This window comes from Octopus sinensis, linkage group LG12 (assembly GCF_006345805.1).
Source record: "Octopus sinensis linkage group LG12, ASM634580v1, whole genome shotgun sequence".
In the NCBI taxonomy this organism is placed as follows: domain Eukaryota; kingdom Metazoa; phylum Mollusca; class Cephalopoda; order Octopoda; family Octopodidae; genus Octopus; species Octopus sinensis.
The window spans coordinates 29,570,670-29,594,669 of record NC_043008.1 but is presented as its reverse complement, the minus strand read 5'-3'; the positions used below and the strand labels follow the sequence as shown (position 1 = coordinate 29,594,669).

Below are 24,000 nucleotides of genomic sequence, written 5' to 3'. Positions count from 1 at the left end.
ATACTTAATAAAGTAGTAATTAGGTAGATTTGTTCGACTAAGATCTTAAATATGTTACCCCTGTATGACCTGATTTCATCGAATAGAAGTCGTGAAACATTAACCTTATGACATGCGAAGGCACAAGTATGTCAAATCAATGTTCCAGTCCACTATGGACACCTCTCTCATTTATTCACTTGTAACGAAAGAAATAGGAATAAAGATGTGTGTGTTCATATATATATATATATATACACTATTTGTCCTCATCTTGTTTGATTTTAACACTAAGTTTCGCTTGATATACTCCCCAACCTCATCTCAGGTGTCTTGGGGAAATTTCGAAACTGGGTTCTCATCCCTAAGGTATTTTTCAATGTTGTTGTAATAATAATAATAATAATAATGATAATAATAATAATAATAATAATAATAATAATAATAATAATAATGATAATAATAATAACAATAATAATAACAACAATAATAATAATAATAATAATAATAATAATACTAATAATAATAATAATAATAACAACAACAACAACAACAACAACAACAACGAAGAATACTTTAGGAATGACAACCAGGTTCGAAATTTCCTGAAGGCACCTGATGAAGGCCGGTGGGTATATCAGCCGAAACGTGGTGTTAACAAGAAAGAAGATGAGGACAAATACCTGTCAATTGTAAATTATGTAAATAAAGTACATAATTCCTCTTCTCTTAAATATAGAACTGGATTATGGATGTATATCCACAGACACACACACGCACGCACACACACACACACACAGACACATATATATATATATAAATAGATAAGTGTATTTTTACCTTGTTAACAATTAACACGGAAAAATAAATAAATAGTTACCAGGGCAGCAAAAATCTCACAAGTAAAGGTGTTGTAACTCCTTGTTTATAAAGGTAGAAACTTCATATTTATGTTGAATATTTTGAATAATATGAATAAAAAATGGAGTTAACGCAGGTGTAATCAAATATTTTTACTTTCGACACATGTTTCGAAAATTCCACTGAAACTATTCAAAAGAATAAATGGTATAAACAATGCAAACTTCTCCTCAGGAAAGTGAAAAAAACGAAACTCGTCCATAAGACATTTTAGCAAAAAATGATGTATTTGTATAGCGATAGACAGAACGCTATTAATATTGTTTAAAAAACGTTATATGATATAACGTCATAAGTAGCTAACAGAAAGAGTAAGGATATTAATAGTGAATGTTAAATATAAAGGAAATTAAGGTTTAAATTATATATAATGATAGAGACTACTTATATGCACTAAATGTATGTTTTTTCCAATGCTTACATCTGTATGCTCGCTCTATAACCGTGTTTACTAGAGTATTTTTAGAAAAAATAATGAAAAATAGCTCAGAATTACAGAGAAGACAGAATTTCTTGCCTTTGTCATATGGTATCGAAATTGAGAGGATCGACCATTCTGAATGAAATTGTTCATTGTGGTCTTTTAAATCCCAAATCAGTTTGCTGAGACCGGTACTATTCCGTTTATTTCTACCCTAAATGTTCAGTAATCGATAGAATTTTTAAAGATAACTCTAACGATGTGCTTCCAATGTAAAATCGTACTTTATTACGAGTAGTGATTATACACTGGTATATAGAATTTTTAATCTTAGAGTTACTTGACTTAAACTTAATTCTATTGGAATTGACTTCAGATACAATAACCTTGTTATTAATATTTCTAGAGGGTTGGATGGTATAAAGTAAATTAATGTTAGTATTAGTAAATGTATTAATATTTAACAGTTTGTTATTATGAGAAGATATGATTTGCAAAAGATTTTTTGTGTTTGAAAAACCTATCCTAACCTTATGTGAATTGATTATAGAGTAATATCTAGAATTTTTTGGAAAATTCCCAGCAATAGCTTGACGAAACAGCAGTAGGAGATTAGATTTAATTTGTCTCCCGTAAGGAATTATTAACCAAATATTTTTACTAGTAATCATAGCGTAATTACTTTTGAAGGTGTTATATTTACTCTTAGATCGATAATAGGGAATTAAATAAGGGTTATCTGCCTTCATTCGCTTTGTATCGGCGCGTAAGTTATGTTTGTTATCAATAATTCTTTTACGACTAGAAATCTTATCTCCATTATTGAATTTACAATTAGACTGAGCAGAATCAATGTAGAAATTTGTTTCTGTATAACCTGCTTTGATTGAGGCAGAGTTATAGAATTCAGCGTTATTATTGAAAATATCAACATTAGTAGATAATTTACATAATCTAAATGAAATATTCTTAACTAAGTTCTTAGTAATTGCTCCAGGATGATTACTAAATTTGCTAATGTACTTAAGATTGGTCAACGGTTTATGATATGGGAAGTAAGAGTCACTGTGTAAATTAAGCGTAATATCTAAAAAGTTGGCCTTCGTCAGATCGTCATCAAAAACGATTTTTAAGCCCATTCTACTGAAAAAATTAACTAAACTATCCTTAAGTTTTTGTACCTTTTGGTTGGAAACATTTTGGAGGTAAAGTAAACAATCATCACGATATAGACCTCCATAAATGTTAGGAAACTCTTCAGCCATTTCAAAAAGAATATGTATACAGACCAAATAAGCTATCTGTGCTGAATCAGAACTTCCCATTGGTATATCGAAACTATCTGGTGTGTCTTTACGGACCCACAACTTATCATCAAATTTAATAATAGATCTTCTGGCTGCCAACACAACATTAATTTCTTCTCGGGTGAGACCAGCTTTGTTATGAGCAAGCCAAAGTGCCTTATTAAGTACTATTGGATTAATAGATGAATAAAAATTGGAAATATCAAACTGGATAAACTTTGTACTCACCTTATTGTTAATAGAACTAAACCAGTCAACTACTTCAAATGAATTAGTCCATAAACTAAGTTTTAATGTTTTGATTAAATTAGGAATATATTTATCTAGTATATTTTTACTAAGGATACCGATGTCAGAGCTAGAAGGGCAGATAAGCCTTAATGATGGGTTAGTAAAAAAATTTGGTTTGTGATCCTTCAAAATGTAAGTAAGTTTGCTATATCGATTGACAGTTTTCTTTATAATGTATACTTACTTTCAAACAGCAATACAAACACAGAACTCTCATAGACAGTAACATACAAGTGAAACATGTATGTCTAACAAAATTGTTTAGTCCTTGGAAACACAAATGCCAATAAACGTAAAGAGAGCTCACACTCACCCCATACATGCAACCACACACATATTTACGCAGTAATATGACAGAAAAAAACGCTCTACGTTAACCTAGATCAATATACGTCTTTTAGATTTTAAATTGTATCGTCACACTAACAGAATGTTGAATGTGTAAGTGTGCGAAATTATCCATACGTTTATCGAGATAGACGTGTTTACTGTGCACAGTAAACGGGCATGTGTGTATGTACATATATATACATTATTAATATTATGATATATAATAATGTAGTTATTATGGTATAAAAGACTTTCATAATCGCTTTTTTTCGTATCTCATAAAGACTTTGGGTTTGTTTACAAATAATATATATGTACAATTTTATACATCACATATATATCGTGTATACACACACATATATGCATAATTGGGAACATATATGATAACGTGTTAAGACGTATAAAGATGTATAATAATGAATAAATTTACAATTATGCACATTTTAGTTACGTGTTTTTGTATACTTGAGAACAAATACATGTGTGTCTATTTTTATGTATATATACATATATATATATTTTATATATGTCTGTATATATTATATATTTGTAAAAATATACATATATATGTATATGTATGTATGTGTGTGTGTTTGTGTATGTGTGTATGTGTGTGTATATACTTATATTTGTTCATAGAATCTGGATTAACATTCATGTGTGATGAACTGAAATTTTTTTTCATAGAGTGTTATATTTTAATGTTAATACCTGACTTGTGTCTGTATACTTCCGTCATTGTTTCTACTCATGATATATGACTTCCTTTATAATTCACTTACCTGAAATGACAGAAAAGGAAGAGATATTAGACAAATGAATACAAAAAGAAAGTGAACAGTTAGCATTTATAGTCTCCTCACGAGAAAAGTTGTACTAATCACTGACGAATTCTTATGATTTAATTCGTGGATGAAACCTAATAGCAATTCGCGTAATATCATAGACAGCTTACTGGAAATTTGATCTATATTGTGATTAACGTTCCGGAGCTAGAACACGATTTTGCTAAATTGCTGTTATTTATAAGCGTATATATGTTACTAATAATGTTACAAATAATTCTATCGTATGCGTGTAACATATGCTTAATTATATCTCTCTGCGTACATTACATCTGTAATTTGCTGTTAATCTAACCTCCGTATTCATATTATGGACCAGTGGTGTTTAATTTTTAGAGAAGCAATATTTAAAAAAAATTAATCTTTGCAATACATTTTGACTGATCATAATCACATATGATTTTTGTTTTATTACAAGTCAGTGTTTTGAATGATACAGTATTTTTAACCCTATCAGGAAATTACTTTTATCTTATTTTAAGGAACAATTGACTTGAAGACAATTCAACAGAAAACAAATTGACAGCCATATTCCTTTATGAAACTAAAGCAATTGTAAGCAAACAATCCATAATTTACTTGTATTTGTCAACAACCTATACATATTTTGGTGTAAATGGTTGACAAATTAGAAGGTTATACGCAATAAGACATTCTTAGACATCCTCCAAAACGATTTGAACATATGTAATGAAGTTATAGGGATTTTAAATTTAGCAAGGGGTAGCAATTTACATAGAACTCAACACTCAGCTAGTGCTTATTGTGTTGAACCCCAAAAGTCGAACTTAGCAGAACTTGGCCTCTAAGATGTAACTACGGACGAAATGCCACTCAGCATTCTGCTTCAGGCGTGTTAACCGTTCTGCCAGCTCGCCGACTAATATATTTGGGATATAATAAACAACAGAGCATGTTTGATTTGCAATAGTTTTATCACCATTTCTCTGCTTTCATATTCCCATACCAAGTATAAAATGACTTACTGTTTAACAAAGCATCTACTTTTAAAGAACATCAAACTATTATCTTTAAACGTTGTTATTAGTTTTATTGGTTTATATTGATATTGTTACAACGGAAATATATTACGATAACTGAGTTTTTTACTTTTATTTTTGGCACAGCAATAGTGAAAAATATTCGCTCATATATAAAGGAGGAAATCGAGAATAAAACCACAATAGCTAACGACAGATTCGATGACACTAAAGTATAAACTCTTGTGAAGTATAAACGTTAGTAATGATGATAATAAGAATAACAATATATACATTAATAATCCTTTCTAAAACTGATACAAGATCAGCAATTATGAGGGAAGAGGAAGTTCGATTCTATTGAGAGCAGTCGATTACATTGACACCCAAGTGATACCTATTTTAACAACCACGAAAGGATAAAAGGAGAACCTAATTGGTCGTAACTGGAACTCCGAGCAAAAGGGGTCAGAAAAAATAATAGCTAAGCATTTCGCTCTTTTTGGTAACGATTCTAGTATCTCGCCGCATTTAATAATAATAATAATAATAATATAATAATAATAATAATAATAATAATAATAATAATAATAATAATAATAATATTAAGAAGAAGAAGAAGAAGAAGAACAAGAACAAGAACAAGAACAAGAACAAGAACAAGAAAAAGAAGAACAAGAACAAGAACAAGAAGAAGAGAAGATGTAGAAGAATTTTCTCTCATATAGGAACGTAACAAGACGTGAATTAACGTGAAGGTGGTCTAGTCGAGTTGATCGACCCAAGTGCTCATCTGGTACATATTTCCTACACCCTGAAATGATGAAAGGCTAATTCGACCTCGGCGACAGATGAACTAGGAACTTGAAGGCGGACGTAACGCCCTTGGGCATTTGATACGGCATGCTGGCGACTTTGCTATGCCACATATCTTTAATAATAAGAATAAAAATCCCTTCTACAAGAAGCACAATGACTGAAATTTGGGGGAGAGGACTAGTCTGTTACCTCGACTCCAGTGCTCAACTGGTAATTATTTTGTGGACCGCGAAAGGATAAAAAACAAAGTCAACTTCAGCGGATTTTGAAATCGGAAAGTAAAGACAAACAATATGCCTCTTTGCATTTTAACCGGCGTACAATTATTCTATCAGCTCAGTGTTGTAATAATAATAATGAAGACGACAGCAACAACAATAATCATAATAGTGATTTCAAGAGTATAAGTCTAATTACATTGTCACTAGTGTTAGACTAGTACTCATTTTATCAACAGGTAGATGACAGGTAGATGACAAGCAGAATTAGAAGTCGGAACGTATGACGGACGAAATATCGCTAAGAATTTCGGCGGCGTATTAACTATTCTGCTAGCATGCTGTTGTAATAATAATAACAACGGAAGCAACAACAACAATAATAATAATGATGATGATGACGAGGATGATGATGATGAAGATGAAGATGATGATGATGATGATGATGATGATGATGATGATATTTTTTCTCTAGCATGGGTCATATGGGAACGAAAATAGTGATTCTTGATTTTTCTGGATTGTATTAAAACCAGTAATTAACTGCTACTTTATTTGATTGTCCTTAAAATAGAATATACTTTGCAGTCGTCGTTTGTAACATGTGAACGAGTCACTTGTGGGGAGACACCAATGATTGTAGCCATCATGTTTCTGTGTAGTAAGAGTTCAAACACTATACAATTAGCGATGTGTTCACCCATCATTATTGATTGGTAATCTGCTAATATGTGTATGATGAATATGCAAATATCACCCGAACCTAAATAACGAAATGCTGAAACTCGTATAACGAAATCTGAATGTAATCTATAAAGGCAATTAATTCTCAAAAACAGAACAAGTTTTTCATTTAGCCTGTAAAGTCGTTTACATACTCGTAAATATGTCCCATTAACTTGTCTCAGTCATTTGACTCCGGCTATGCTGGGGCACCACCTTCAAGGATTTCTAGTAGAAGAAATGGCTTATTTTTTAAAACTCGGTATTATGTTGCATGGAGATAAAATCCCCAGCAATCATTGTAAAGCGGTGGTGAGGGCATGCACAAAGATACTCACATTTATATACATAAATGTATACGACAAGATTCTTTCAGTTTCTGTCTATCAAATACGCACACAATACTCTGGTCGGCCGGAGGCTAGTGTAGAACACATTTGCTCAAGGGACTCAACCCGGAACCATGTCGTTGGGAAGCAAGCTTCTTCCAACATAGAAACGCCTGCGCCAGTGTATAAACCGGTATATACTAATTTCAAACTTAGCCAGAAGGACAGAAATTTCGGGATAGAGAATTAGTTGATAACATCGACCTGCAGTACTAAACTAGTACTTATTTTATCGATGCCAAAAAGGATGGGAATAAACAGAACAGTCGCCATCGGTTCAATAAGAACTCAGAACATAGAGACAGGCGAATTTTTACCGAGCATTTTGCCCGGCGTGATAACGATCCTGGCAGTTTGCCGCCCTATATTCCTATATAAATATGTGGATAGAAGAGTTGTAATTATATATACTTTTACACACACACACAGACACAAACATACGCACACACACACACACACACACACACACACACACACACACGCACATATATAGATAGATTGATAGAGAGATAGATATAGATAATTATATATACACATACAGAGATAATTGTATATACGTATACACATACATGGATATATGTACTTAGAAACAGACATAGATACGCACTCATATGTATGCATGAATGTATTCAATATCCTTCATGTGTATGTGTGCGTGAGTGTGTGTGTGTGTATATAAATACATATACAGATGCATAAATACATGTATATGCATACGCATAAGTATACATACATACATACACACACATATATATATACACATATATATATATATATATATATATATATATATATATACATAGATGCATACACATACACATATATTTTTCTGTATATATGTCTACAATTCAATTAGTTCTTTACAACGAATTAGAATTGTAAGTTTTGCATTCCATCGTAAACAATTCAATCTTAAAATATCAGCTGCATCAGTATTACGAAGTGAAATACCAGCAACACATCATATACAGCAACAATGACAACAAAAGAACATTTTAAAGAATATTATTTAAGCAGATGTTTAGAAACTATATATGAATATTGGATTAAGAAATGAAGTGAATAAATTGGAAAAAAAATGTAGTTGAATGAAAAGAGTTGCTTTGAAATAAGTAACTGAAATATTCCGGATATTAAATTATATAAAAATAGAACAAACTTTAAAATAATTTAATCTGAAACATTCACGTTTCATTAATAGCAGAAACAAATTAAAACTAATTTTAAGAAATAGCTCCATCATATATAAAATTTCAATGCAATTAAAAAGTGATTATCATTTAGTTAACTAAAATAAATTTCAAAGCAATAATGATGATGATGATGTTTAATTTTTTGGTGGTTTATTATTGTGTTTATAATATGATGGTAATCATAATTATATTCCCCCTACATCCTGCTCCTCATTATCTTCACTGATATACATCAAACCGACTTCCTCTTCCACCATCTTCTTTTCCTCTTCATGAATTCAACAAATTGAGCTTCTAAGCTGTTGCTTGTGCTACGTGAAATAGCACTCCAGTGTTTTTGGAATGAACTGAGCGTTCTTAAAAATAGAGAAATACCTTGTGTAATACAATCCCAGATATATGTAAAAATGTGAGGAATAAGATTGCAATGCATTTTTCAGATGTAAACTATATAACAAGAATCAGCGTTAATATCTACATGATCACCGTCCATGTTCATATCTCTCTCACTGTGTGAAGCATGAACCTGTTTTTTAATGTTAGATAAAATCAAATATGTAGCTGTAGTAATGATGCTGCTAGTAACGGCCGTGATTCGATGGCGGTGAGGAAGAAGGCACCTTTCTGATTAAGAGAATTCGTTTTAGAGTTATTTACTGTGACGATATTAATATTGATGACGTCGCGATGATGACGTCAACGATGACATGAGCGACAAAAATAAGATAATGATGATGATGATGATGACGATGAGGTCCATGACAATGATGGTGGTGATTGTTTTATCGGTGATGAGGAGGAGGAAGAAGTCTCCACTGATGAGAACGTAGAACAACAACACCGATGGTGGTAATGTGAAAGAATATGACCGTGATGATTTTTTTTATAATGATGTCAATGATGACAGATAAATGTTATTGAAGATAATGTGACAAACTGTGTATCAGTGAAACATTATTTAACATGATTGTGATGTTGGAGAGAAATGTATATGAAACATAAAGATAAAACTAAGATGTAAATATATATTATTTTAAGACGGAAATGTCATTTCATTTAAGAGCATTTGGGTTGTCTTTGAGAAGTTATAAGCACAAGTTAACTATGCCAATAAATACGTTATCGATTGCTCACAATATCCTAGGCATTCTAGTACACTAGTTGACTGATGTTTCATTGGCGAAGACGGATAAAATTAATGTATCTATGCCGCATTGTGAAAACAGAAATAACTAAAAATCTATAGATTCTCCTGTTTTCCATTTCAACATAAAAGACTATGATGTACGTTAATATGATTGCATTTTGTTTAGAATTGTATGAGTAAAATGTTGATACTTAATTTGGTTTACTGTACACAATTTTTTATTATTTATGAACTTAAAATTGCCGATCACTATGATATTCAATGTGTGTAATGGGATCCTAGATTGTTATGTATTTGCAAATGCTTCTACATACGCCGCTCTTTTGTACGCCACTCGCTCTTTCCTTTTCGCAAAGTATTTTCTGTGGGTTACTTAATTGCTGAATACATGCTGATTAATCACTCCATGTAACGCTCATTGTCAAACGTATTCGAGCTATAGTGACAGCTTGGTTGATAATGTGTCGAAAATCATAGCGAATTTGGATATTTCTGCAGCAGCGATTTTTAGTTTTCAAAACATACATCTCTAAGAAATAGAGATAATATATCTTTAGATCAAATATATAAGATATATATGTACAAACATATTATAGAGATGATGTATAATACTTTATTGTGTTAATTTATCTGTCAACATTTATGCTTCTTCCGTTTTGGAGGTGGTTGATTTTCTATAGTAATTTACCACGTATATTCCTGTCACCCTACATACACAATATCTAGTGTCACAAAAGAGATGTGTTATTTCATCATTTCTTTTTCAAAGTAACCAATGGGGTATATGGCAGTGAACAAACTCACGCGAATATGTCTCTGAGTAACTATTTAAACGTTTTCTTACCAAGTACAGCTTGTTAATGATATTGTACAAACATTTGCAACGTTTTCTAAGCAAGTCCAAGTGTAACTTAGAGACGGTATTATGCAAATACATGGACATTCTGTAAAATAATATAGGTCTAATTTATATTGACGTTTAATCGTGAAAGGGATAACTATCTGTATAAATGTTCTATTACAATTTTAAACCAAATGTCTTTGGAGGATTCAATAAACATTAAAATATTGGCTGATTAAGCTTAGTACTTTAGTACAATATGAACGTAAACATCTCTAACATTGTTAGTTCATCTATAAAATACTGTTTTTTTTTAAATTTGTTTGTGTATTTACAGAAATTTTCGTCAATTTCGAATTTGAATGGGCAATAAATATTTTACTATTCGTGCCAGCGATAATCTTGTCAGTTCAGCCTTGTATTTAGCACTCGTTAACCGAATAGTTAACTGTGATTTAATGCTTTACTTTATTGCGTGCAAAGAGGATATTTTCACTGTAAATAATTACAGAGATATTGAGAAAAAGTGAAAATGGAACCACATGCTGTCATTTGCACAGTTATGCACTACGCAAAGATTTACAGCATCATACATTACACAGACTTATGTCATCAAATTATCTGTATTCATTAAAATACAGTTAATCAGCATTTAAAATCGATTGTCTTAAAATGACTTTGTTATAGCTGAAATTGGAAATAACGTTAATTTAGTTGTAGCAAAGAATACAATATAGATGAACAAATGGTGCTAAAATAAAGAATTCTAGAAATCTTTAGCCATTTCTCTGGAGAATCAAATTATGCATGTCTCTGCTTGAGTAGATTATCAGAGATAAGGATATGCTATAATTAAGAATATTTGCAAATATATCAACGCACATATAACAACAAACGCAGAAGAGGGGAACATCCCGGAATATGGATCCCATACAGCAATTGAGACCGGGGCTAGTTGTCTTGTGTTAGAATTCAAAGCAACCAAAGAACCTGATGACGACGTTGAGTGTAACATTCATGAATTACACCTGAGATCTAAGTCACAATTAAACACATACACACACACACACACACATATATATATATATATACAAAAGTGCATGCACGTGAACGGATATAACCATATATGTATATATAAATATGTATATGTGTATATATATATGTAGTATAAATATATATATATATACACACGCACACACACACACACATACACACACACACACATATATATATATATATATATATATATAATATATATATATATATATATATAAATATATATATATACTGACAACGGTGGTTTACTCTATAGAAGTATATTTTGAGAATAGGAGGAGGAGAGAAATCAGGTTTATTACTAATAATCATTATTTCAAATGTAATGATCATTGTTAAGTAGTTCTATCTAACTAGAGATATATTATGACGTGGTAAATTGAGCGATACATAAAATGTGGATAGGCCATCTATAGCTAAACACCAAAAATAAAATGAAAATAAAACGATTGAGCACTTATGATATTACTATATATGTGTTTGAAAATTTCACGTAGAAGTTTGCAAGTTAATAAAAAATGCGTATTGTCCATTTAATCGCATCCATTATGATACTGGCAGCATTTTGCTTAGTCCAGTCAAAATTTGAAAACATTGAGCGTAAAGGGGCGTAACCCATTACCAGTTGAATGAAGTCTAGAGCATTATTGTTTCTTTTCAGTCGAAGCTGAACAAATGGAAAATAGGTAATATATGAAGGGGAGAATAATACAATGATTTATAAACGTTATACGCTTGCTGGTTGGTATAGCTTTCAGAAACTTGTTTATCGACTAAGGCTATCAATATTTCCAAGAATTCCTGTTAACAGAGTAAGTAGATTTATTCTTTTGATCACAGTTAAATTCCAATGGCTAAGCTACGAAATGGAAATTTCAGTGCGATAAGAGTAACCTTACGATTGAATGCTCTAGTCGATTTCGTGAAGCATTTCTTTGAAAACGGAGAAAAAAAGCATATCGAGGGATATTTAATCATATCTGCTGTAACGAAGGTTTTGGTTTGAATCTCCCAAGTGCAGTGATAAGTCAGACAGAATTATGCTACGTGTAGTTACATGGTTCGAGTTAATACTGCTATACTGAAAGGAATATATTATTTATGAAATGAATCAAAGGTTAGGAAATAAAACTATACATTTATATTCTTTGTTATAGGATATCAGCTAACATTGTTGATATATTGTTAGCTATTGCTCTGATGTTCTATTGGATTACATTAAGTAGAGGTGCAGGACGTGTTCAGTAGTTAGCCCAAGTCAAATAATAGTTTTATTAATAATACAGAATGCTCATAATTCTACACACATGAAACAGATTCATTACTCACCCAATTATTTTCACCCGCCAAATCAGTAAACGATCACAACCGATAAATTATTAATTCTGTATCCCTGCTACGATTTTATTTACTATATATGTGTGTGTGAGTATGTATGACTCTCTCTCTATATATACACACACATACATACATAATACATACATACATACATACATACATACATACATACATACATACATACATACATACATACATACATACATACATATGTATGTATGTATATATGTCATATCGCTCGTTCGGATAGCGTGCCTTCGCCAGTAACGTACCTCCACTCAACTACCAAACTCTCACTTCCGATGACTCGGCTCAACAGGACTTGACGTCTAGTCTACCGACGGCTTCGGCTCGCTAGACTTGCCGTCTATTTTCTTCTTTCCTTTATTATAGGCATGCCTGAACAAAGAGGATAGACAACACAAAACAATAATAACATATAGGAGGTTATAAATCCACCACGAATCTCAATCGGGTCTCATTGGGGAGCACAATCTCCGCTACTATTTTATAAAATTCTAGTAGAGTTATATGAATCACGACTTCTAACCCATATCCACATCTGTTTATCTCATTAAACTTCTCCGCCTTAATCACCCCCGCTTCCTTTTCACAGTTATAGAGGATGGCTGCCACTAGTCATGCCGCATCTATTTCCGGGGGCACTTTCCCTATCCTAACTCTTCGGCTCGTTTTCCGCAGTAGGTTGGTTAGTAGTTGGCCCCTCTTAAATGGTTTCAATTTCTGCTACTTCCACACGTTTAGTTTCAGCATTCAACTTACGATAAACTATAATTTTTTTCTCGGCTTTTTCTAAAGCGTCGACATGTGGCGTTAACCGGGGTAGTCCATTAAACTTTTAAAAATTTTTATCTTTCAACATCACTTCTAGCAGTTGCAACATGTCGGCTGATAGCCTTTTGCCTGCTACTGAAGCGTAACAAAATTCCGACAATATAACAGTTTCAAAAATCTGAGGAACAATAACTCACCGCTCGCAACAACACTTGCGTCCAACCAAATCAACAACTCAACTCAAAAATTTACGTTACTCTTCACGACTAGCTATCACGTCGACTATCAATACGTATTGGACTAGCCTACTTATCGTCTGGGGGCGTCCATACAACAATATATATTCTAAAATGTAACTACATGTGGATTGTTGGCAATTTTCTTCCTCCGTCTTCTTTCTTTTTTGGGGGAAATTTCTCTGTCCACTGTTTCTGAAGAAGAGCATTGCTTGAAACATAAGACCCCCTGTCTTTTCGTCACTTAGCGTCTTATTGATACTTTGCATGTACCACGTCCTCGCGTTGTTGCGTTCTTTTTTATTAATTATATATATGAATGTGTGTAGTTAGAGTGTGTATATATTTGTATATATGTGAGTATGTGTATATATCTTGGAATTATACATATATATATATAAAGTTAATCCAAACATGAAAACACAAAGAGAAAACACAACAACGCGAGGACGTGGAACAAATATAGTATTATTGGATGCTCAGGAAGGAAGGGAAGAAGGAGGGTTTAACGTTTCGAGTGGAGCTCTTCGTCGGAAACATAGGAGAAGGAAAGATCCAGAGAAGGGAAGACAGAGGAAAACAATTGCCAACGGTACACACGCCGTCACATTTATATATACACGTATATGTATATATATGTATATATATATGTGTGTGTATGCATGTATGTATATACGTATGTAGATAAATATATGTATCTATAGAAACCTACTATGTATATTTACGAACGTGCTACTTTTATCTATTTCTCCGTATATTAAGTAAAATTATGACCAGCTTTAATTGATTTTCGAACTATATTCGTTTCTCAGAAGATATGTCTACATCACGTGACCAATCCCAGAGGAACAAGTACCCTATCTGTATATACACAACAAATCTTGTACACGAACAATATGTTACAGCGAACGTAGTGAAGTTTAAGTTAAGAAGTATGCTGACGAGTAAAACTAATGTAACCTGTGCTATTCCACCAATCTTCTTAAATGCTGTATAATACAATCCTCCTCCTCCCCCTCCTCACAATTATCATCATCATCACCATCATCATCACCATCGTCATCACAAGCACCAACACCATCACCACCAGAATTCTTTTTTAGGTCACTCTTCTGGAGCCACCTCTATGATGATCCCTGGCTTTTAATTTGTTTGTTTCGCGGTTGAACTGCCCATGTAATTCCTTACGCAGTAAGGTTATTTTCTCCCTCATTGGCTGGTTTTGATCGGTAGTCATGAGCACTCTAAAGTTCATTTTTGTTAACTCCTTCTGCACTAGCAGCATATTGTAGCACGGCTTGTTTGCTGTTTACCAAATATTTTGCCATATTTCTTCTTTCACCGTTGATGCACTCCCGTACGCTGATCAGCCTCGTCCACCCTTACCTGTCTTCATGTAGAGTTTCGTAAATTGGTCTTACTGTGGAGTGCACCATGCATTGCTATTGTCTTTCGGGTAGTGAGATCGAGTTGGTCAATTTCCGCTTGTATCAATCTCAGGTGGGTGCACTATATCGTACTACTGCAACAGTCCATATGTTGATGGCAGTCACAAGGTTCCTTCAGTTGAGCGTTGATTTCAAGAGAGGTTTGGGGCGCTTGAAATATACAGTGATAGCATTGTCTTTCATTTCTCTGTGCAGGATCCCAAGGTACTTGTACCCATCATCATCCGGGTCTTCCATTCTCACTCCGTTTGGCAATTCTGTACCATCACAATTTACTCTTTTCCTCCGCTTCACAGTAAGCACCGCACACTTCGAAATACCGTATTCCCTCCCTATATCCTTATTGAACATTTGCAATGTCTCAGCCAGACTCTCCATTTCAGGCTTTGTTTTTGCGAACAGTTTTAAATCATCGATGAAGAGAAGGTAGTTGAGACGATGTCCATTCTTTCTCAGCTCATAGTGTACGTTGGACTAAAGTAAAGTGGGATCACGGCTATAACAAATAACAGAGGTAAACAAGTGTCTCATTGAAGATACCTCTTCTGATTATTACCCCGGCTCAGTGCTGCTTGTTATAGGAAAGACTCGTTTTCCAACTAGGCACGCTGTTCTTAATCAGTGCACACACTTTCTCAGCTATTGCACAGATGTCGAGTCTTTCCATAAACTACTACTACTACTACTACTACTACTACTACTACTACTACTACTACTACTACTACTACTACTACTACTGCTGCTGCTGCTGCTGTTGCTGCTGCTGCTGCTATTACTACTACTACTATTAATATTACTTTTATTATTATTATTATTACTATTATTATTATTATTATTATTATTAGTATTATTATTATTATTATTATTATTATTATTATTAATCCATTTAACTTGACTAATTTGCATGTGTCCGAATTAACACTAAGGCATTCAGTGTTCAATTGAACAAAAAATATCTGAAGATAGGGGAAAAAATAGATTAGAAACTTTAAGAAGAAAGAAGATATTTAGATCTTATATTAAAAGTAAAAGTGTATGCATAAAATCTCCTTAAGTTATGCATCGTATTGACAGAAAAGACTTAGTTGAGCGTAGACAGGTTTCCTCATAACCTTGATGCAAGAAGATATAAACAAGTGAAAATATACATTGTCAATACTCAGAAAATGTTTTAAAAATCCAAAAGTATTTTTTTTTTCCACGAAAGACATAGTAATGTTAATTTTTTGATTAACTCAGCTATTCACAAAATGGGTAGCGAAGCATAAATTGTTCCTAATAGTGACATAAGTTCAAACAATACCTCTAACTATCCATTTATTATACATATACCATTTTGATCCTAACCAGCTGCATGAAAATAAGATGCTAAAATCTGTAAATTAATTTTTGCTTGTTTATGAACGGGAGTAGCTTTCATATGCATTATAGATAACATTATGACAAGATGTTATTTTCGTTACAGGTCGGCTGAGTTGTTTCACTGAACACTGTTCAAGGCTTACTAAAAAGTGAATATGCCTTCCTATGTCAAGATTTGGAAATTGAAATTTAAAAAAGGGACTGTAATCTTTATTTTCAGAGATTCAACTCGCATTACTAGAAATCGTGTCCTTAGATTTCATATAATTGAAATCTAAATGTATTTATTCAAAGCGCTTTTATAATCTGGATGCCATATTACCCAATGACATAACCCCAAAAATAAATGTTTCCCATATCTGTTATTTCAAACTAATTTCATGTAAAAAAAAAATAAACATGAGATTAGGATTTAGAAATAGCAATATAGAAATATGTATTTCCTAAATATCATTTTATGAAAGCTTTCTTTCTAATTCGTATATAATATTTAATTCATATCTAATGTCCGAGAAAAGTTTCAAGTTGGACTTTGAAATCGTATTTGTCTACATATCTATACAATGAACTCATATTAAGTAGACACTTTATCCATAACTCTACTGACGTAAGTCGATTGAATGAATTCGTATTAAACATTGATCACAGTGTTTAAAACGAATGTTATATCGTGTCCCAAAACAAATAGTAAATCTCTCCAAAATGCAAAGTAGATATGACACTTGCTGCTGAAATAATTGATCAGTGGGTATTTGAAAGTAAATGGGATTTTGCTCATCGGAGTTTACACAGTTTGAATAGAACTAATCCCCGTATAGGCAGTAAAATACGACAATATACCGGGGGTGGGGGGCTCAATTCCAGAAGTGTCTTTTTCATATGTTCGGCAACTTTCTCACTGAATGGCTTGAAAAGGTTACAAAACTTATATCATCATGAAAATATACTATATTAGAATTTAGAAAATAACAGGTAGAACAACATGTCTTGAAAGAGACGTAACTGAATATGTACTTACACAGTATGGTAGTAAACAAAGAATCAGTTTGTGTAGGTGATGCAATTCCTTATACGCTTTAAACTATTTCATTGGCTGACCTATGCACAAATAGATTGTATGTCTATAGTATACAATGACCTAAAAGTCGATGAATTTTGATGGCGGTTCTTTAAAAAGCATTGCTGAAAACTCTCTTATAATGTCTTTAATCATCCATATTGTTAACATTGCAGTATCAAATTTACATATGCAGGCATTGATTCTCTTAGAGATACACATTCATAATGTTGACGTATTTTTTTTCATTTAAACTGTAACTTAAATAAACATGGAGAATTGAATGATATTTATCGGCATTCATATATTTTCTAATAACATTAAGAAAATAAAAAGGTGACCTGATTTCTAATGTACAATCATATTTCATGGTCGAATTTTGACATAAAATGTCTGCAGCTTCATTGCTTAGTTCATGGAAGTATTACAATGCTGGTTTCGTCTATTTGTACCAGTGATATGCCATTGTATTTCTATTATTATGAATTTTATAGATGAGTGCATTGAAGTGTATTTACTCGTTAATCGAAAATGTATAAATTAGTTGTCTCCTAAGGAAACCTTCCTGTAACACTCCCTCACTAGACAACGTATTTAGCAAGAACAAGATTGTAAAATAAAAAATAAAAGTAAAAAAATAATGACAAAAAACAGTAGATAATAGTCATATAAGTGATGAAAAGAGCAAAACTAGTTTTCGGGAAGGGAATCCTACAAGATTAGATAAAAATTCTTTAATATGTCCGGGCTTTTGAAGAACTCATCGAAGAAAAGCACTAATTAAGTTGATTTAAATTGAGGGCAATATATTTATTTCGTTATACACATTTAATTTCTATATAAAGTAGTTTTAAATTTTAATGGAATTAATGATAAACGTGTTCCTCAATTTCCCTAAAAGTGTCATCTATCTCAGTTTTAGTAGATTAACTACCTCTCAATGCTACTGCATTTAGAATTACAGGCACATAACAGAGGAAGCATATATATAGCCATCGCTTTGTTCACGAAACACTTCAGACAATCGTGCAGTTCATTATAATTTACTGTGGCATTTTGAATAAACTGAATATCAACGAGCATTTCATGAAATATATACACGTATATGACTGAGTGTGCGTTTGTGTGAGTATGTTTTTGTGCGTGTATGTAAGTGAAGGAAAATGAAGATATACTATATAATGCAATATAAATTTAGATTAATTAAAACTATATGATTACAAATGGTTTAAATGTAAAGCAAACAAAAATGGTTCTTCAGAAATTTATAAGAATGACAAACACAAATATTCTTCGAATATTAGTTCCTGTATAATGCCATGTCTAGTTTCAGTAAAATTTAAAAGATTTCAATACAATATGTATGCAGGTGGAATTGGTACTTCTGATATAAACCACTTTAACTGTCAAACCCACTTAAATTCCATTGAAGTTAAATAATTCCTATCGATTAAAAATCTATTAAATTCAAGAATTTCCGTCACCACTCACCTAAACTTTTTATTTGTTTGAAATAACAAAACGTAATTTTATGCATTACTATTAACTTCAGTGAGTATGTTTGCACATTCTCAGACTAAACACCGAGACGAATCACCCTATTGCATTTAATTTTTTCGAGTCGATATTCACACTTGGTAGATAAGACAAATCACATGCACATACTAGAATCGATATTCTCGTTTACAAAGCAGATTAGTAGGCTTTTGTCAATATAGTATGCTATTATATGAGAGATTCTGTCTTTCTGCGTTGCCAGTAAATTTCATGAATTATCAACAACTTATCCGAAGTTGATCTCTGATATAAACACTCATTTCCTATGACAATTTCACAACCTTACAATTCCTATAATTTACTGCAGCCCTACGATTACGAAAATTACTTGATTTGCTCGTTTTACACAATCTATTACATCACCTAATACCACGAATCTACAAATGACTTGCTATATCTTAATATAACTTTATGAGTAAAAATATATTTATTTAGAATAATATATGTTTTCTATCGAAAAGCTGAAATTGTTTGCACTATGTCTGCTTTTCGGGGTGCAGGAGTGGCTGAATGGCAAGAGGTTTGGTTCCCAAACACATGGTTCCGGGTTCAGTCCCACTGCGTGGAATTATGCTAGGCCCGTTACATACATACATATATATATATATATATATATATATATATATATATATATATATATATATATATATATATTATATATATATATATATATATGTATATATATATATATATATATATATATATATATATATATGTATATATATGTGTGTGTGTGTATGTATGTATGTATAGCTGAAGGAAGGATTAAAATTAATCAAATGACATACTAAATATGTCTACCTACTGGAAATCTCACTCAAAACTCTTATTTATATCATCAAAATTCACTGATGATAACTACTGCAATCAACCGTCTGAAGGTAAATGGGCTAAGACAATCTCCCAAAGTGCAATCAAGTATCCGGTCTCATGTGAACCGGTTTCTGCACTGGCAAAAATAAACTCATCTTTCTCAGCACGCGTTACCATGATAGAGACTCGTGTTGAAGTCTACACTGCAACTGATTCGTTTTGCACTGAAACAATGGCAGCCACCAGTATGAAAATAATTTCAATACTGAATAAATAATTCACGAACAAATAATTTGCATATATAATTAAATAATTTCATATATAATTATGCAAGTATGTAGACAAATATATAAACAGAAATATACACTCATGTAAATATGTATATGTGAGTGTGCGTGTATGCATGTAAGTGTAGAATCTTACATAGTAGACAGGAACTGTCAAATATACATATATTTAACACACAATGAACAGCCTTCATCGTTTTTCGACACTTACTGGAACAACATGCGATGTGGGCTGCACCATATGAACAAATCAAGAGACGCGAATGACCAATATTTTATATTCACGTAAAATATACACGTAAAAACACTGGAACTACTAATTTGAATAATATACAGTGTGTTCTGGATAAATTTGACTGTTAGCATAAAAAGCAAACAATATCCCACCTCAAAATAAAGTTATTTAAAAGAATATTAAATGATATCAACTGGATTCTGCTTGGAAGCTACGAGTTTGCATAAATTAAATATCCCCGCCTTCCAACACAGTTTCAACACATCTGTTGAACCTGATGTTCCTCACTGTGTCCCTGTGAAAATGTTCCTCACCGTGTCCCTGTGAAAATCTTCGGATATCCACTAGATCTTGACCACCGGCATTGCTGTTGTAGGTAGAGTGGTTGGTGCTGTACTCAATTACTCTCCACATATATTAATTCATAGACATAAAATTGGACGTCACAAATTTAGAAAGTATTTCTCAGACAACCACTTCTCCACTCATTCCGGTGGTATGAAAAGGAGCCGATATCTGCTGCCACACACATGTCCTTCAAGCAACAACACTCTCAGCTAGGATTTGACACCAGTCCCCAGCAGCTTTACGTACTTGTTAGAATTGGTCCAAATGAGCCGTTCATCAGTAGTTCATGAACACCAGCGTTCAGACATAGACATTTCACTTGCCGTGTTATTTCGTGGTGGGAACGCTTTCGTAGCCTCCGTTACAACTGACCATGTCTTACAAACCATACAGTGTACACAGAATATTGAGTAGAAGTCCTGATATCGTCATTTGGATAATCGACCTAAACTATTCAACCATGCCAGGTAATTCTTTTTTCAACTAGAATTCAAATTCTATGTTCACTAATGCTGGTCACTCTTCACCAATACGTCGAGTAATTTCTGATAAAATAAGACATTAGAAATTGTCAAATTTAACACGAAAATATAGAGTATGCTCAATTTTTTGTCTTAGACACACACATACACACACACACACACACACATATATATATATATATATATATATATAAATAGATGAGTGTATTTTACCTTGTTAACAATTAACACGGATAAATGAATGAATAGTTACCAGGGCAGCAAAATCTCACAAGTAAAGATGTTGTAACTCCTTGTTTATAAAGGTTGAAACTTCGTGTTTACGTTGAATATTTGAATAATAGGAATAAAAAATGGAGTCAACGCAGGTTTAAACAAGTATTTTTTCTTTCTACATATGTTTCAAAAATTCCACTGATACTTATTCAAAAGAATAAAAGGTATAAACAATGCAATCTTCTCTTCGGGAAAGTGAAAAAACGAAACTTGTCAATACGACATTTTAGCAAAAAATGATGGATTCGTATAGCGATAGACAGAACGCTATTAATATTGTTTAAAAAAACGTTATATGATATAACGTCATAAGTAGCTAACAGAAAGAGTTGTTAATTCAATAATGTAGATAAGATTTCTAGTCGTAAAAGAATTATTGATAACAAACATAACTTACGCACCGATACAAAGCGAATGAAGGCAGATAACCCTTATTTATTCCCCTATTACCGATCTAAAAGTAAATATAACACCTTCAAAAGTAATTACGCTATGAATACTAGTAAAAATATTTGGTTAATAATTCCTTACGGGAGACAAATTAAATCTAATCTCCCACTGCTGTTTCGTCAAGCTATTGCTAGGAATTTTCCAAATAATTCTAGATATTACTCTATAATTAATTCACATAAGGTTAGGATAGGTTTTTCAAACACAAAAAATCTCTTGCAAATTATATCTTCTCATAATAACAAACTGTTAAATATTAATACATTTACTAATACTAACATTAATTTAGCTACTACCATCCAACCCTCTAGAAATATTAATAACAAGGTTATTGTATCTGAAGTCAATCCCAATAGAATTAAATTTATGTCAAGTAAATCTAAGATTAAAAATTCTATATACCAGTGTATAATCAGTACTCGTAATAAAGTACGATTTTACATTGGAAGCACATCGTTAGAGTTATCTAAGAGAATTTCTATCCATTACTCAACATTTAGAGATAGAAATAAACGGAATAGTACCGGTCTCAGCAAACTGATTTGGAATTTAAAAGACCACAATGAACAATTTCATTTGGAATGGTTGATCCTCTCAATTTCGATACCATATGACAAAGGCAAGAAATTCTGTCTTCTCTGCAATTCTGAGCTATTTTTCATTATTTTTTCTAAAAGTACTCTAGTAAACACGGTTATAGAACGAGCATACAGATGTAAGCATTGGCAAAAGCATACTTTTAGTGCATATAAGTAGTCTCTATCATTATATATAGTTTAGACTTTAATTTCCTTTATATTTAACATTCACTATTAATATCCCTACTCTTTCTGTTAGCTACTTATGACGTTATATCATATAACGTTTTTTTAAACAATATTAATAGCGTTCTGTCTATCGCTATACGAATCCATCATTTTTTGCTAAAATGTCGTATTGACAAGTTTCGTTTTTTCACTTTCCCGAAGAGAAGATTGCATTGTTTATACCTTTTATTCTTTTGAATAAGTATCAGTGGAATTTTTGAAACATATGTAGAAAGAAAAAATACTTGTTTAAACCTGCGTTGACTCCATTTTTTATTCCTATTATTCAAATATTCAACGTAAACACGAAGTTTCAACCTTTATAAACAAGGAGTTACAACATCTTTACTTGTGAGATTTTGCTGCCCTGGTAACTATTCATTCATTTATCCGTGTTAATTGTTAACAAGGTAAAATACACTCATCTATTTATAATACTTTAATCAGGTTTATTAATAACCTGCTAACTGAATAGTTACAGCATATGGAGTTATTGAATATTAACGCATCTCTTAAGGACATTCCTATTCCACCTAAGAATGTTTTCCTTAAACAACTTGTCAATAAGATTAATTCATTCATCAACCGAATAAGATGGCTTACCTTTTTCTTTGACAAAAATGACACTCAACAATACACTAATGATAAAACATCTGAGTTCAGCAAGTTATTTTAATCTAAAAATAGTCCGCCGCCTAACCCAAGGTTGAAGCAATTTGAAGATGATCTCTGGTCCATTGTGAGAAATATAAAATTTCAACGGTCCCCACTAAGAAATAAACATCTGAGGTATCTTCGCAACATCACCAAAGAAATCATTTCTATGGATACTATGTTGGTCCAATATGATAAGACTGGTAATCTGAACAAACTTTATAAAGACTATTATTTGGAATTACTTGAAAAAGAAATTCAGAAAAAGTATAAAATTGCTGATAAAAGAATACTTAAGAAAGCCAACATCGAGGCTATGAAAATCATGGAGAAATATAACCTACAAATGAAGACAGAACCACTTGTTCCTAAGCAACCTAGGTTTATTTTGAAGGA

The 24,000-nt window shown here is 32.2% G+C and overlaps 1 protein-coding gene across 6 annotated transcripts in view; it reads right to left on the bottom strand.

Annotated features, from left to right (window-relative positions):
• LOC115217977 (protogenin A-like) overlaps window positions 1-24,000 on the bottom strand; it is a 1,479,291-nt gene that overhangs the window by 1,132,973 nt on the left and 322,318 nt on the right. For all 6 annotated transcript variants that reach the window (XM_036507815.1, XM_029787710.2, XM_036507814.1 and 3 more), the window contains one exon: window positions 3,961-4,031. The gene's annotated coding sequence lies outside the window, so the exon portion shown is untranslated. The remainder of the gene's footprint in view (window positions 1-3,960; window positions 4,032-24,000) is intronic.